Raw genomic sequence first — 14,864 nt, 5'->3', positions numbered from 1 at the left:
GCTGTCCTGACCCTTTGGGGAATTCGGAGATTGGAGCCTGGGCCATAGTTCCTCCTTCCACTCTCACCCCCTCCTTGGTAGCACCCACCTATGAAATGTAAAACCACAGGTAAGCAATGAAGAAAACTCTCCATGCTGATCCCTCTCTTTCAACCCTTCCCCTTCCTCCACCCTTCACGTCTCCTGTTAACCTCTTAGTCACCACCTCTTTCTTCCTTCCTCCCGTCTCATTTCTCTCTACCTCTGTCCCCGAGCACCCCATTTCTGCCTCTCCTTTCTTGTGCCATCTCACTCTAAAACACCTTGAACTTCATCCTGGCCATGTCCTCCACAACTCCCTCACCCCCTGCCAGACTTTCCAGATCCCTGCAGGGAAGGGTCTGTCTTTCAGGGTCTGCAACATGATGATCTGGCATTTTCCCTGGGTGCACATGAGGAGGGTGCTGAGTACATGGGGCCTAAGTGCCTGGGCTTCTGCAGGTATCACCCGTGCTCCCAGCCATGTACCTAGACGGGAAGCAGGGTCTTATATTACAGATTTATCTAGCTGAGCCCACCTTGAGCTGCAGAAACTTATCCACATGGCACATGTGCCTCCCTGTGGGTATCTGGGACAGGTGCAGGGGAGGTGCAGGAGAGGAGATCATTTGAGACATTCTCCCTGCCCCTGGATTTACCAGCTGGAGTACAAGCAAGAATTTCAAAGTTTAAGTCTCTTCAGTAGGAAAGGTGCACTTACCTCTTAGGAAACTCAGAAAGGCAGAGATCAGTCCGACTGTCCCCAGGAACTGGTTGCTGCTGATCCTAGTGAGTAGAGAGAATGATCAAAGGAAGATGAGGTCCTGGCCAGACCATACCTTCAGATGCTATGTCTACACTCAGCTTGGAGTAGGGACTCAACTACCTGCCACTTGTCTTGGACAAGTCTCTTTACTGTTCTGGATCTCATTTCCCTCATATGTCAAATGGGGGTTGATGGGAGGATCAAATGAGTGAATAGTTGTAAAGATGCTGCAAACAGCTGGCACTAGTGCACACCTCGGAGATTCCAGTGATACAAGAAGTCTTAATACATGCACGTGCATTCATCGGGCTCTCATTTTTCATAGGTCCCTCCTAGGGTGTGGGAACCAGAGGGGTCCGAGGCTGGGTCCAGGGGCTGGGATCCTCCCAGCCCCCTGGCCCCCCACCCCCGCCCCCCAGCCCGGGGCCAACGCGCGGATTTTCCTCCGGCAGGCGGCAGGCTAAAGGCTGCACCGCAAGCTCCGCACGTGAGGCGGCAGCACCGGTGCCGGCTGCAGCGGCACAACTCGGGCAGCCCCGCTCGCCTTGCGCAGGGGCCGCCCGTGCCGCTGAACCAGACCTCCCGGCTCCCCGGGCTCCGGGCCGCCTGCCTCCTCCCCGGGCACCGAGGCTGCGGCGCACTCCTGCCCCTGGTTCCGGATCCCGCTGGTCAGCCTGTTGCCTTGCCATCCTCGCGGCAAGCCACCCCCGTGGGGCCCGCGATCGTTCCAGTTTCGGCAGCAGCGATGGTCGGCGCAGAAGGGGAAGCGCGAGGAGGCAGAAGCGGCTGCTGGCTCCCCGCCCCTGCACCTCCGCGGGCCGCCACTGGGGGCGGCCACACCGGAGAGCTCCGCGGGGACCGAGCGCACAGCCGCTTGGCTTCCTTCACCGCTGGCCCCGCGTTGCCTCCGCAGCCTGCCGGTTGCCCCCTTAGTCTGCGCGTGTGATCGCTGTGCATGTGTGTGTCTGTGTGTGATCGGGAGCGCGTGTGCGCGCGCTCGGGGGGCAGTGTGCACGACGGGAGTGCGGAGAAGTGTGTTTGTGTGTGTGCGTGTGGGTGTGAGTGCCTGGCTGGCCCTCGAGCACACACGCACACTCGCACACACACACTGGCTGGCTCGTTTCAACTTGAAGACACCCCACATTCCAAGATGCTCGAGTTGCCTAGAAATACCCGGGGTTTTTCGATCTGGAAAATCCTACCGGCGTCTTCCTAGGGAGGGATTATTATTATTATTATTATTATTAATCTGGAAGAGAAGAGAACAAGTTGGGATTTTTCCTCCTTTCTTGCTAAATGCCATGGATATAACTGAATAAGCCTCTCAGGGCTCTCCCCGCGTGGACATCCGAGGCCACCATCTGCCTGCGTTCGCCAGAGCCGAGGGCTTAGCTCCAGCCTGTGTCGGGCAGGGAAGGATGCGTGGCCGCAACGGGGAGCCGGGGTGCCCCGCGCAGCCGGCCTCGGTGCCTCCCAGCCAAGGGTAGATGCTGCCTCGCCCAGGTGAGTGGTCACCGCCGCTGCGTCTCCGAGATTGGGGTGTTTGCGAGGGCTCCGTGCGGGGCTGAATGCACCCGGGGAACCAGGAACTTTGCATCCCTTCCTTTTTCACTTGAGGACTCCCTCATGCGGGCACTCGTGCGGACACCGTCTTCTCTTTTCGCCCATCCGTATCTCGGGAGGTTTCCTTTTCTTTCTTGTGTTCCATAGTGGGGGTGAAACTCTGGTGAGGAGCAGGGGGGAGCGGTCCCTGTGAAACCGGAGGGCAGGAGGAAGAGACGGAAACCCAGGTAGATGGAAACATGGAAACAGCGGGAGAACTTTGCCGTCAGTCCACTCTGTTGCATCTCCCCACTAGCAAGGCCTGTCCCCAGCTATTGCTGGGGGCTGGGTCGACCTCCAGGGCTCCTGACTCTCTCTGGGCTGGGTGGGTAGGGTAGAGCCCAGCACAGAGCTTGATTCAGCGCTCCTGGAGAGAAGGAAGGCATCATTGCAGTTTGCGGAGGCAAGTAGGGCAGACTCAAGGATCCTTCCTATTCTGGTCTCAGGCAGAAGGCAGGGAGATGGGGGGATTGTGTGTGTGCAGCTTGGGGCATCGGGATGGCATGATGAAGCAATATGGAAACTGGCATTAGCTGTGCCTGGTTGGTAGGTCTGTCTCCCACCCATCCCTGCCCTGGTTCAATGGTTAGCCTGGGCAGGGAGGAGGGGGAGCCAGTGGAGAGCTCAGAAACCAGCAGTGCCTTGCTCTGCACAGACCCTAGGCAACTACAGGGAGGTGTTCTGCCCATCTCCCTGTCACTCCAGTACAAAAGGACATAGAGAAAGACAGAGCCCCTGAAAGCCAGAGCCTGGGAGAAAGAGGAGGGAGGAAGAAGAGAGAGCCTGAGCAGAGGCAGCAGAGGGACTGAGCAGAAGCAGCAGAGCCAGGCCAATACCAAGCGTGTGAGGAGATGTCCACAGATAGACAGACCCTGCCTGGAGGGAGCTTATCTGAGCTGGCACTCTGAGCTGGAGTTGCAGGCATGGTTGTAGGTACCAACCCTCTGCCCTGCCACAGTGTGTGTGTGTCAGGGAGGGGGGCCTCTTGCAGCTATGGGCTGATTGGCCTTGTGGGACTGGGGGAAGGGGTGGCTTCAGGAAATTGGCTCCCTCACAGCTGGGGAGGTGCAAAGCTTGGGAGGAAACCGCCAGTCTCTGATCTGTGAAGTTCCCTGGGATCAGGGTAGGAGGTTCTAGGAGGGTTGTTGTCCTTGGCTGGAGGCTGGTTTAGAACTTATGGTGGGGAGGCTGAGGGGATATTGTGGGATACTGGGAGCCAAGAACCTGTGTCTTGAGGTTGTGCTCTGTGCTAGTGACCACCCTCTGCAAGGGGCTTACACAACCACAAAGCAGAGCCTGGCAAGCTGTGGGGTTTACTCCCAGGGAGGCTGAAGGGGGTCAGGGTTGTGCAGGGTGGACTTTAAGCTTGTGAGGGCCTGCATTTGGAGACAGCAGCCTCCGTGGACCATGCCAGCTGCCAGCTCTTCTGCTGACGCTGGAATGTCGTCTTTCCCTCTACACTCTGGCTGGGAGTGCGGAGTTCCATTTTTCTCCTAAGGCCCTTCACATGCTTCTGCTCAGACCCTCAATTTAGTGTCTAGTCTAATTCCTGCCCAGGAATGTAATTAATTATCTTCCTGCCCTTGGTCTGGGGAGTACAAAGAGCAAACTTGGCATTTCAGTTCCAACCTCTGGCAGTGCTTCACCGGGAGGTGAGCTCCCAGCTCTGTCCCTTGTGGGGCTGGACTGGGTGCCTATCTGCACTGGGGCTCAGGCTCCTTGCTTCTCTGATGCTCCAGTTTCTTTTCCAGGCCTAGAAATCTGAGAAGCTGGGGAGTGTGGCCTGGGGGCGGGTGAAGGGAGCTTCCAGGAGGCAACACTGAAGAGGAAGAAGGAGGGTGGACGGGGTAGGGAATGCAGATGAAGTAGGTGGGGCCACTGGGAGAACAAGGCAGCCTTTTGGCCACCCAGTCCCTGGTATGGAAATCACCTTCCTTGCCTGGGCTGCAGATCTGAAGTAAAATCAAGAATCGGGGTTCTGACCAAGTGCCAGGCTTGTCAAGTGTCTCCAAGCTGTGGGATGGAGCAGGGTCTGTTCTCCTTCAGAAAGTACCCTGTCCTAAGGGAAAATGGGCACAGTGGTTGGCTTCCAGGGCATTCCTATTCTTATGGGGGTGGCTGCTAGCTTGAAAGCAGAGACATAGGACAAAAACGACCAGAGCTAGCTAAGTGGAGTTAGGCTCTGGACAAAAGCAACACTAATTTGGGTGTCTTGTGATGTTTCTTTGGGCACAGTTGTCTTTTTAGGGTGCAAGTGATTTGAAGGGATTGAGTTGTCATTCAGTGGAGTAGAACCTAAACTTGGAGGGCCCGGGTTCAAATTCTGGGTCTGCCACACCTTTGTTCATTAACCCCTGGAGCTTCTGTGTTTCCTCATCTGGGGAAGGGAAATAATAGTATACACCTCACAGTTGCATTATGTCCCCATGTTTGTCATGGTGCTCCCCAAGCCCCTGGTCAGATCTGGAGGAGTGCTGGGTTAGAGGGGCAGGGCTGGGAGGGGGGACCTTCAGAGACACAGAGGATAGCGCCCTACCCTCCTCTATTCACAGAGCTGCCAGGAGGGTTTGATGCCATCACATGTAAGGTGATCATTAAAAGACTCCAGGAAGCCCTCGGGAAAACTTTGGGAATTGATATTACAGAAGCAAATTTCACTTCTGGGGCTGTGGCACCTGCTTCCCTCCCTCTCTCTTGTTTGCTTTGGAATTTTACAGCCTCCTGCACAGTTGCTCAGTATGCTTCAACTCTGTGTTTTACAATTGTCATCTGTCACCCTTTCCTGTCTGAAGCTTAAGTGTGAAACATCCCCCAGAACCCAGTTCCTTCCACCTCCTCTTTGACTCTGCCCCTTTCTGCCCCAAGACTGGCTTCACAGGGGTGGTTTCAGGTCCAGGCTAGGGTCTGTACAGGGCCTGTGTTTGGACCTAGATCCCCTCTGTGGAGTTGGGGGCTACACCCAGTCAGGCAGAGGAGCTCAGACCCAGACATGTATTTAGCAGGGTCTGACTAATGAACCAACTGGAACTGGAGCTGAAAGGAAGGTCTACCCACAATATGGGAAGGCTTAATAAAAGGTATTTTCAGAAAGTAGGCAGTCAGGTCTGAGATAAAGACAAGGAATAGCAGCCCTGTCTAGACTGCTTAGGGTGAGAGCAATCAGGATGGCTTCCTGGAGGAGGTGAGGATTTCAGGAATAGTAAAAGTCCATAGAAGTCTAGAGAATGCAGTCTAGAAGTTCATAGAAGTCTAGAGAGGTTTTGTTTTCTTTTAAATTCTCAGAGGTAATTGAGAATTTGGGAATCTTCAGGAGTGAGGTACTGGAAAAGTAGAATGGATATTCCAAGAAATTTCTTAGGCTATTAACCAGCTCTTTGAAACAATATGTTGATTGCTTATTATGTGCCAGGCACAAATCTAGGAACTTCACATTATTATTTCATGAAATTCTCTCAATCCTTGTGAGATTGTCCTGTGAGACACCTGTCTCAAACCTTGTGAGACAATCAAATTGTCCTGTGAAATTGCCACCACTTAACCAGTAAGAAAACCAAGGTTCAGAGAACTGTGTTCCTTCCAGGTAGCTAGTAAGTAGCAGCATTGTCACTCCATTCTCATGTCATTTGAATTCAAAGCCCACACTCTTTAACTCCAACATACTGCATCTCCTCCACAGTGAGGACAGGTAGACACCAGGGACTGGCACCTCTAAGCCTTCTGGCCTCCTGGTCTGGGTGGGGAGGCAACTTCAGAGCCCCCATCACAGGGCCCTGCAGAGCCCACTGTCTCCATGGGCATTGCTTTTTGCACTACCCACTCATGCCCAGCTGCTCAAAAGCTCCCATCAAACAGGCAGCACCACCCTCATGGACAGCACAGAAAACAGGACAGTGGGGCAAGCCTTGGACTGGACTACAAGTCATGCAACCCATCACTGCGGCATGTGTGTGACCTGGGTGGGAGAGAATTCTCCCTACCCCCCTGAGGTCTGGCTTCCTGACTGATGAATCAGGCAGGATGCTAATGCTCACTTCCCAAGGTTGACATTAGGGCAAGGCTGCCTTGTGAATGGGCTTCATACATTAAACAAGCATTTTAGCACTCAGAGTTGTATAGGGTGGGGCAAAAGTAGGTTCACTGCAGTTCATATGGAAAATAATACAGTAATTAATAAATAATAATGCAAGAATAAACTCTGTGTTTTGCATACTCACGACTGCAAATGTACTTTTGCCTCACCTTGTATTTGTGACTCCCTTCTAATTTAGACCAAATATCAAGTGTGACGATGCCCAGATATGAAGGCATTAAAGGTGGGCTTTCATATGTCAGTTTCATGTGGGACTGGAGTCAATCAGTGAGATGATAGGCCAGCTAGTTCTGTGCCTTCTGGGAAAAGGGATGGTAAAGAACCTGCAGAAGAGGGGCCTGTGGTCCAGGTAATTGGGTGGGATTGGTAGCAGACAACAGCCAGAAAGGGGCACACTGATACATATAACATTCCTTTTGTAATCAGATGGCCGCCATTAAAACTCTGGCACAGACGGGGCAAAAGGCATTTTCCTTAGGCCACTGTTTCTTGACCTTTTTTCACCACTGCTCCCTCTAAGCGTTCTTTTTAGACACATTTTTTCCCAACTGCACCCCTCATACAATTTAAATACCACAGACATACCATGTCTCTGTTTATGTATTTTGATGGGTATCTGTGCTTTATATACAAAAAGAGTTAGATTCTTTTCCACCCCCCGCCCAAGAAACAGTGTTTGCCCCCTGGGGACGCTGTTGTCTCCATTGAGAATGCTTGGTTGAACAGATTAGGATTAGAAAAGAAGATGGATGACGGAGGCAGAGAGAATCCAGGAGATGGTGAGGAGGACAGATTCACTCAGGCATGGTGATAGTCTGAGTGTGGTCGGTGGACCAGCAGCATTGCCACTGCCTGGAGCAGACTAGTGATGCAAAACCCCATCCCACCGCAGACCTCCTGAACAGGCATCTCCATTTTATCCTGATGGGGGAGGGGGCAGGGTTGGGTGCACTGCCCTACACAGGAGGCTAGGGCCAAAGGAAAAGAGGGGAGAAGTCAGACCAGAGACAACTGTGCACTGGCTTGTTTAACGATTGAGACCAAGTGCACCAAGAAAGTTTAGTCAGTGATACTGTCTACACCTGCCAGGATTTATTGGTCTTTGTTCTTATTTTCTTACATTGCAGTCCAGGTTGTGAGAATTGGGGAGGGTGCTTCAGAGGAACCACAAGGTTGTGTGTGGCCTTGCTTCCAAGCAACAGGAGACCAGGGCTTCTTTGACTTGGACAGATCCAAGCTGCTTTCTTCAATATTCCCAAGGCCCAACGCTAATGGGGCCTAAACCCACATGAGGGACAGACTAAACTGTAGAGACAAGATTTAGGTGTTAAGATGTGTCAAGCTGGATTAAGCAACAAAATGGGCTCTTATAATTTGTCAGCTTGCTTGGGATTGTCTGCAGTACAGTTTGGGTCTCCTTGTGGCGGTCCTGTACTAACAGGGCAGCCCTGAAATGTGAGACTGCAAAATCCCCAAACTGGGTTCCTTAGAGTCCAGTGTACTTATTATTGGCATGTTTTACATTAACTCACCCACTGGCAGGAGCTAAGCCACAGTCATTCTGCCTAGACAACAAGAGAAGCAGAATGCCGAGTCTCTCTCAATGCCTCTCCCTTTTGTAGTTCCCCCCTGCAATCTCTCCCCTCAACACAGCCCGTCCTATACCCCACTTCAGTCTAGGCCACATGGAGCAGTCTTTCGTTTCTCCCTAGCTCAGGTCTCTAATAAAACTCATGGAAATGCTAAATCCAGTTGGTCATCCCATCTCCACTTCCTATTCCTTTTCTGAAAAGCTGGTACTCTCCTTCCTGGCTACCCTCCTGATCTGTTCCCCTGCTTTAGTCAAATAAGCTGATGGGAGACAGTTTACTATGGTCCCCAGTTAATATTGGTTGTCTATGTGAGAGCCTATTCAGAGTAGCTGTAAATTGGGTCTTGCTCTTGTATGATCTCTCTGACCTCCAAAATGAGTGACATATGGTCACTCAGTCTGCAGGACCTAGAGGAGCTTGGGGAGACAACTAGGCTCAAGTTCTGGCTTTGATCTCAGTGCCTGCTGAGAGAGATATGAGCACCAGAGAAAATGGCAATGTGGGTGAAGGCATGCTTGATTTCTGAGCTCCTGGAAACCCCTGCAAATGGCCAATAAGGGCTGTGAGAAGAGGTCCTGTCATTCTAAAAAGGTGTCGAAGATTTGTGGGTGGGCAAAGTTGATCTCTTGACTCAATGTCCTCTGCAATGAAAGCCACTATGATACCCAGATAGGTCCTCCTGGTGCAGAAGGAGGGAGGGTGGATGGTCACCTGGGGTTATGGAGGTAAAAGTTAGGGGTACTAGTACAGCACAAGGGACTGGGCACTGGTCCTGGAGGACTCATGGGCTGCAAGGGAATCTGGACTGTGTTCTTCTTTCAGCTCTTCCAGGAACTTGCTGGGTGGCTTGGGCCAGCCCCTCTTCCTTACCATCCTCACCTGCAGAATAGGACCTACATGTTCTCTCAAGTCCCTTCCCATTCAGGGGTTTGAGCCTTTTACTTATAAGTCCATGAACAAGCCTGAGTAAAGATACATCTGCTGAGCCATCTAGGCCCTGGAAGTGACTTGTCCAGGACCCTCCAGCCTCCTTTTATTCCTGCTCTCCTTCCAGACCACGAGCACTGACCTGATGCTTTCCTCTGCCTGATACCCTCTGACTGCTCTTAGCCATCCTCATACCCTGTTACAAGGGTTAGTTTCGAATGACCAAGATCCCAGGGCTGCAGTGTGAAGAGGGTGTTTCCTTCCTCCCCCACTCCAATGCATGCATGTGCACATACACATATTCCTACACACTCACACTCACACATGTGTACATGCACACCCACAAGTATGCACAGGTCCACCTTCTCACACTCTCACACACACATATATACCACATGCCCTTACACACATTCTCATACACATGCATGCACACAGTCATGCACACATGTACACCCCTATACTTACATTTACAAACATACATGCACATACATACACATTTGCATGTGATGCACATATGCACATATACATACACACATATACATCTCACACATTCAGATATTCACACACATGTGTCTGGTACCTGTACACCATACACATGCTCTCACATGTATAGACACACACTAGCACACACTCTCTTGTCTACTTCCTCAGTGACTCTCTTAAAGACAAGTGCCCCCACCATTCTACCTTCGCAGAGCACTTGACTGCTTTACAAAGCATTTCTATGCATGGTCTCTTCAGTCCCCATAGCTCTCTGAGCTCAGCTGGCATGACCTTGGTCTCCTCCCTGACTAGATGAGGAACCAGGCTCAGATTAAGAAGGGCCATGTAGGTAGCAGAGACAGGAGAACCCCAGCTTCTGACTGTGTTTAGAAGTTCCCCACCACAGCAGATAGTATCATATCACAGTGTCACATTTGTCACTATGATAGCTGCAGAATAGCCCTGGGAGATAGGGAGGGTCTGTTTTGTCCCTGTGTAAAAGATGGGAAACTGTTCTGGGAGAGTCACATGGGGGGCAATGGAGCTGGCACTGGAGACTTCTGTCCTTCTCTGTAGAGACATTTGTGCATGTCTGGTGATTGTTCCTTTGTGGCTCTTTTTGAATCACATCAAACCTCTAGCAATTGAGAAGTGCCACCCTAGGTCAGCCCTGTGGGCATTCCAGCCCCAATTCTGCCTGGTTTCCACTGAGAAAGGGGCGCAGGAGAGGACTGGACTGTCTCTATCCTCACAGGGTTGAGGAAGCCCTCTCATGGCCATTTCTCATAATGCTTCTCAAGGATCAAGGTGGGTTCATCATGCATGTGCCTCAGCTCACTCACCATTTTCGTGTTCTCAGCCTTGCCCGCCTCTTGAGGCCTTAAGTTCTTTACTTTGTTTTAAGGTCAGGAGAGCCTGAAAGTTTAGAATTTGGTGATAAAGCCCACACTCCTTCATCCATCCCTTTCATAACTGGCTGGTCAACAGTCCTCACCAATCAGTTTAATTCAACAAGCAGTTATTGATTACCTACTGTGTGCTGCCAGCAAGCCAGATGCTGCAAAGATGAATCATCTCTCCAGTCCAGTCCATGTGAACACACAGTCCTCCATCACATTGATCATTTGATTTATTCTTCTGTACTTTTTCCGGCCCTGCCTATTGGAGGTGGAGGGTGGTGAGGAGTTCTTATGCTGGCTTGTTTCTGGTGCCCTCTCTCACCGGCATTTCCATGCACACATGTGTACATGTGCTTGTTTGCTCAGGCCTCAGCTGAAGGTCACTTGTGATTAGCTACTTGAGTAAAGCTGACCATGCTGGTGATGGTGGTGGCGGTGGCGGTGGTAAAGTCCACTTAAGAAATGCACTCTCAAGAAGCTTTCCCAAATCCCTCTCCCACCTCAACACTAAGCTGACATCTTACCCAAATAGAAACTGAGGGATGAAGAGATCTGGGGAAGATTTGGGGGTTGTGTTCCCAGTTTAGGGACAGCTGGTCCTCAAAGAACCATTTAATCTCCCTCCAGGCCTGATTACTTGTCACAGAGGATGAGCTGGGAAGAAGAGGAACTGAGGGGAGATCCTAGAATAGATATAAATCCTGGAGCCTCTGTCCAAAGTCACAGCTTCTAAGCACATGACAAATGAGGGCCATTGCATAGGGGAAAGACAGTTCCCCAGGCTTAGATGGGCATGACCTGGGCATGGACCCTCTGGCAGGGGGAGAACACGGAGAAGTTATACATGGGCAAGGCATGCTCCTTATGTTTAAGAAGTCTTCATCTGATGGAGGAAGGCCTGCTCCTCATCCTTGGGAAGTTTATGTCCAAGAGGAGGATGGAGCAGATAAACATGGCACTGTATTCAGGAATGCTTAGGCACTGAACTGCGTGGACTCAGAGCCTTTCTTATGTAGGATGCATGTGTGCATGGGGCCCCCATCCCAGGGGCTGATGCTGTGTTCTGCAGTCCCAGTGGTGTGAAGTTGAGCAGATTGCTCTGTGCCTTTTTTTCCTCATCTGCAAAATGGGGATAATTATAGTATCCGCTGTGTAGGGTTGTTAGGAGAATTAAATGAATTACTGTATGTAAAGTGCTTGGAGCAATGCCTGGCTCATGGTGAACACTATGTAAGTGTGAGCTGTCATTATTCATAGTAGATATAGTCATGTATTTTCCTAAGTGTGGAGAGGAATCACTGTGGACCAGCTTAACTGGTCTCAAACAGCAACCTCAGGAATTTCGTAATACTCTCTACATGCTCTCATCTGACCCTCCTGACAATCCTATCAGGCAGGCAGGACAGACAGCTGCTGTCCTTATGTACACAAGGGTAAACTGAGGCATGGAGGTTACTAGGTAGTTCTTGGTCCAGTTGTGTTTTTCATTACCCCCTACCATCACATTGTGTTGAGCTAAGGGGTGGGGTGATTTCAGGGAGGAGGGTTTGGATGAACATGTCTGGTAGGTTCAGCACTGGACCTCCCACCTGAGCCTTATTCATGTTGAATCAGATTGGCGAGGAAACACACCTCCAGGTCTCTGTGTCTAGGTTGTATCTGCAGAGCAGGCGTGGGGGAAGCAGGCTGTGTCTGTACACACAATTTATGGGGGATGGGAGTCAGTGGCAGGGCCACAGGGCATGCTTATTTGGATCCTTTAGACCCCATCATGAATGTCCTGGGATGGGGTGGGGTTGGGACTGGGCTGGGGGCTCTAAGAGGGGATGCAAGACCTGCACTGGGGACTGTTCTATGAAGAAGGAGCATCTGATTCATCCTGGTGAAGAGAAGGCCAGAAAAAGAAATGGCTCTGGCCATGAGTCCTGCCTCCCACTCCCCAACAGCAAGGCTGTTCCTGGGGGTGGGAAGAGGGACCTCCTGGATGTTTTGGTTCACAGGATCTGGGAGAGCACTGGGGCAGAAAGAGGACACAGAAGAGGGGAGTGACGACTTTAGACCTGGGATGGGGGCAAACCAGATGTAGAGGATATGCTTGTGGGGTGGGGATTCAGGAACTCTGGGGGAGTTGAAGTGCAGGAATGTATTCTGGTCAGTGTCTAAGGGAAGACATGGGGTGATGATGGGTGTGGGTGTGTGACCTCAGGGAGGGGTCGGGGGTCCAGGAGGCATGGTCCACAAGGAGAGCTGGGGATGGAATCCTGCAAGAATCTGGCCTTCCAGTTACTCCTAGCAAAGAGCCAGGTGGCCTTAATCAAAGCCCCAGCCTAATTCCCCACCCAGGGGGAGAAGTCCAGACCCCAAGCTCATTTCCAGCGTATGCAATCAGCCTGTTTCATAAATCAGGGGCCACGTAAACATGGCACATAATTGGGAGGCACTACGGGTACCAAGCTCCAGGATAAATCCTGGGCAGGAAGAAACAGCCATAGACTCTGAGTTACACGGAGGTCAGCTGGGTGCTGGCAGCCGGCCTGTCTTGGGGTGAGTTATCTCAGGTTGGTCACCCTGTGATGTTGCTGCTCTGCAGTGCTGGCCTGATATTTACTGTATATTGGTTTTTAAATTGTAGTATGGCATTGATTCCCTGCTCTTGAAGTTCAGCCCTCACTCGCTGTCTCTGTCTCACTCGGCCTTTCTCTGTCTCTCCTTTTCTTTCTCCATCTGTCTTGTCTCTCTCTCAATTCAGTTTTTAATGTAGAGTATTATCTTACACTGTATTGTGTTACCCTGTAGTATTACGTTTCTATTACCTTATATTAGCCTGTGCATTATATTCACTCCTTCCACATATATATAGCATTTGATAGTGTTTAAAGCTTGACTCACAGCCATGTTTATCTACTTTGGAGCCATGACAGTGAGGAAGTAGGGCGAGCAGAGTTGTCTCCATTTAAAGGTGGGGAACGGAGTTCAGAAATGCTAATGGAATGACCAGGTCATGCTTGGATGGAATTATGTTATACCATTAGAATAATGGCTCCTGGGTATTGAATGCTTATGGTGGGCCCAGCACTGATCTAATGTAAGCTTTATGTACTCATTTTATCTCCACATCAATTCGAGGTGGGTGAATGGGGGGGGCGTGTTTATTTTTACAGGTGAGAAAATGGAGGCCCGGAGAAGGTTGTCCAAGGTCACGCAGCTTTCCAGAGGACAGAGCTTTGATTCAAACCCAAGCAGTATGGTTCCTAGCATACACTCTTATCCACAATTTAAGCTGTTACATGTAATTACTGAGTTGGAGTCAGGGTGAGAGGGTGGAGAAGAGGTCAGATGGCTTCACAGTGTTTCAAGAGGCATTCTTGTCCTTAAACACCCTTATTTTTTGTAACAGTTTCACTGCCCCCCAGGTCAAGGCTTGGGGGACCTCATGTCAACTGAAAATGCCCCCCGGAGTGGGGGACCATGTTCCTCAGGGCTCATCAGGACCCCAATATCTATAGTGTGGCCCTCAGGTGAGTGCAGAAGGGCAGTCTGCATAGAGTAGGGGTGGTGGAAGCCCTGGCCGGGTGACTCACTAGCTGTCTGCCTTCCTTCTTTTCTGTGGGAGGAACCTGCTGTTCTGATCTCCATGGGGCCCCACATGACTGCCTTTGTGCAGTTTCCTTTGCCCTTTGGGTTACGGCTGTTCTCCAAGTGCAGCCTGGCTCCCAGGGGCACAACGGTCCAGCAGGCATCAGAGGAAGAGCTGGCAGGGCCTGGGGCCCCTGTGTGTTCTGCAGGGTGAAGCCCCTCCCTCACAGCGTTCATCTGGATGATAGCCACAGGCTCTTCCTCTCCAGGCTCCTCAGGCACCTTGCCTCCCACCTCCTTTTGAGGAGATACTGTCATGGCTGCAGTCTGGGTCATGTTACACAGCTTGCCATGGCTCAGAAGCTCATCTCTCTGTCCCCATGTTCTCACTCATGGGGAAGAGGAGGCAGACCTGCTGTGCCATCTGCATTAGCATGTCCTTTACTGGGGCAGAGATGAGATGAACAACAGGACTGGGCCCAAGGAAGTTGCTCTAGGCTGCCTTCCTGGAAGCAGGCCCTGACTCCTCTGAGCCATTCTGCAGGGAGCACAACCCATCATGCCTGCATTTCCATAGGCCTCATGGGAAGTGGGGCTCTGGTTCCGAGGCTCCACAGCCAGGCTCTCACCCACCTTCCCTTGCTAATGGGGCCTCTAACAAGCAAAGTATAAAGTGGAAGATAAGGAGACCTTTACACTCCCTCCCAGAATCATCAACTCCAGCCCTAGCCTGGACACAGACTGGAACATCCCTCCGAGGGGTTATGTGTTCATTGTTTTTCTCATTAATAGCTACTCCTTACTGAGCATGTGCTATGTGCATGTGCTATTAGTAAGGAGAGGGTAATTGAGCACAATGATTGAGGCCCAGAAACTGGCCAGCCTAGGTTTGAATCTCGGTGATTCCACTT

General features: G+C 51.2%; 1 protein-coding gene across 1 annotated transcript in view; it reads left to right on the top strand.

Moving 5' to 3' along the window:
• The first annotated feature begins 1,344 nt into the window (after positions 1 to 1,344).
• Positions 1,345 to 14,864, top strand: part of LRFN2 (leucine rich repeat and fibronectin type III domain containing 2) — a 180,923-nt gene continuing 167,403 nt past the window's right edge. The window contains exon 1 of the mRNA XM_028510440.2: positions 1,345 to 2,287. The gene's annotated coding sequence lies outside the window, so the exon portion shown is untranslated. The remainder of the gene's footprint in view (positions 2,288 to 14,864) is intronic.

Source organism: Phyllostomus discolor, chromosome 4 (genome assembly GCF_004126475.2).
Source record: "Phyllostomus discolor isolate MPI-MPIP mPhyDis1 chromosome 4, mPhyDis1.pri.v3, whole genome shotgun sequence".
Taxonomy (NCBI): Eukaryota; Metazoa; Chordata; class Mammalia; order Chiroptera; family Phyllostomidae; genus Phyllostomus; species Phyllostomus discolor.
Note: the sequence above shows the minus strand (reverse complement) of the source record. Positions and strands in the feature narration are given on the sequence as shown.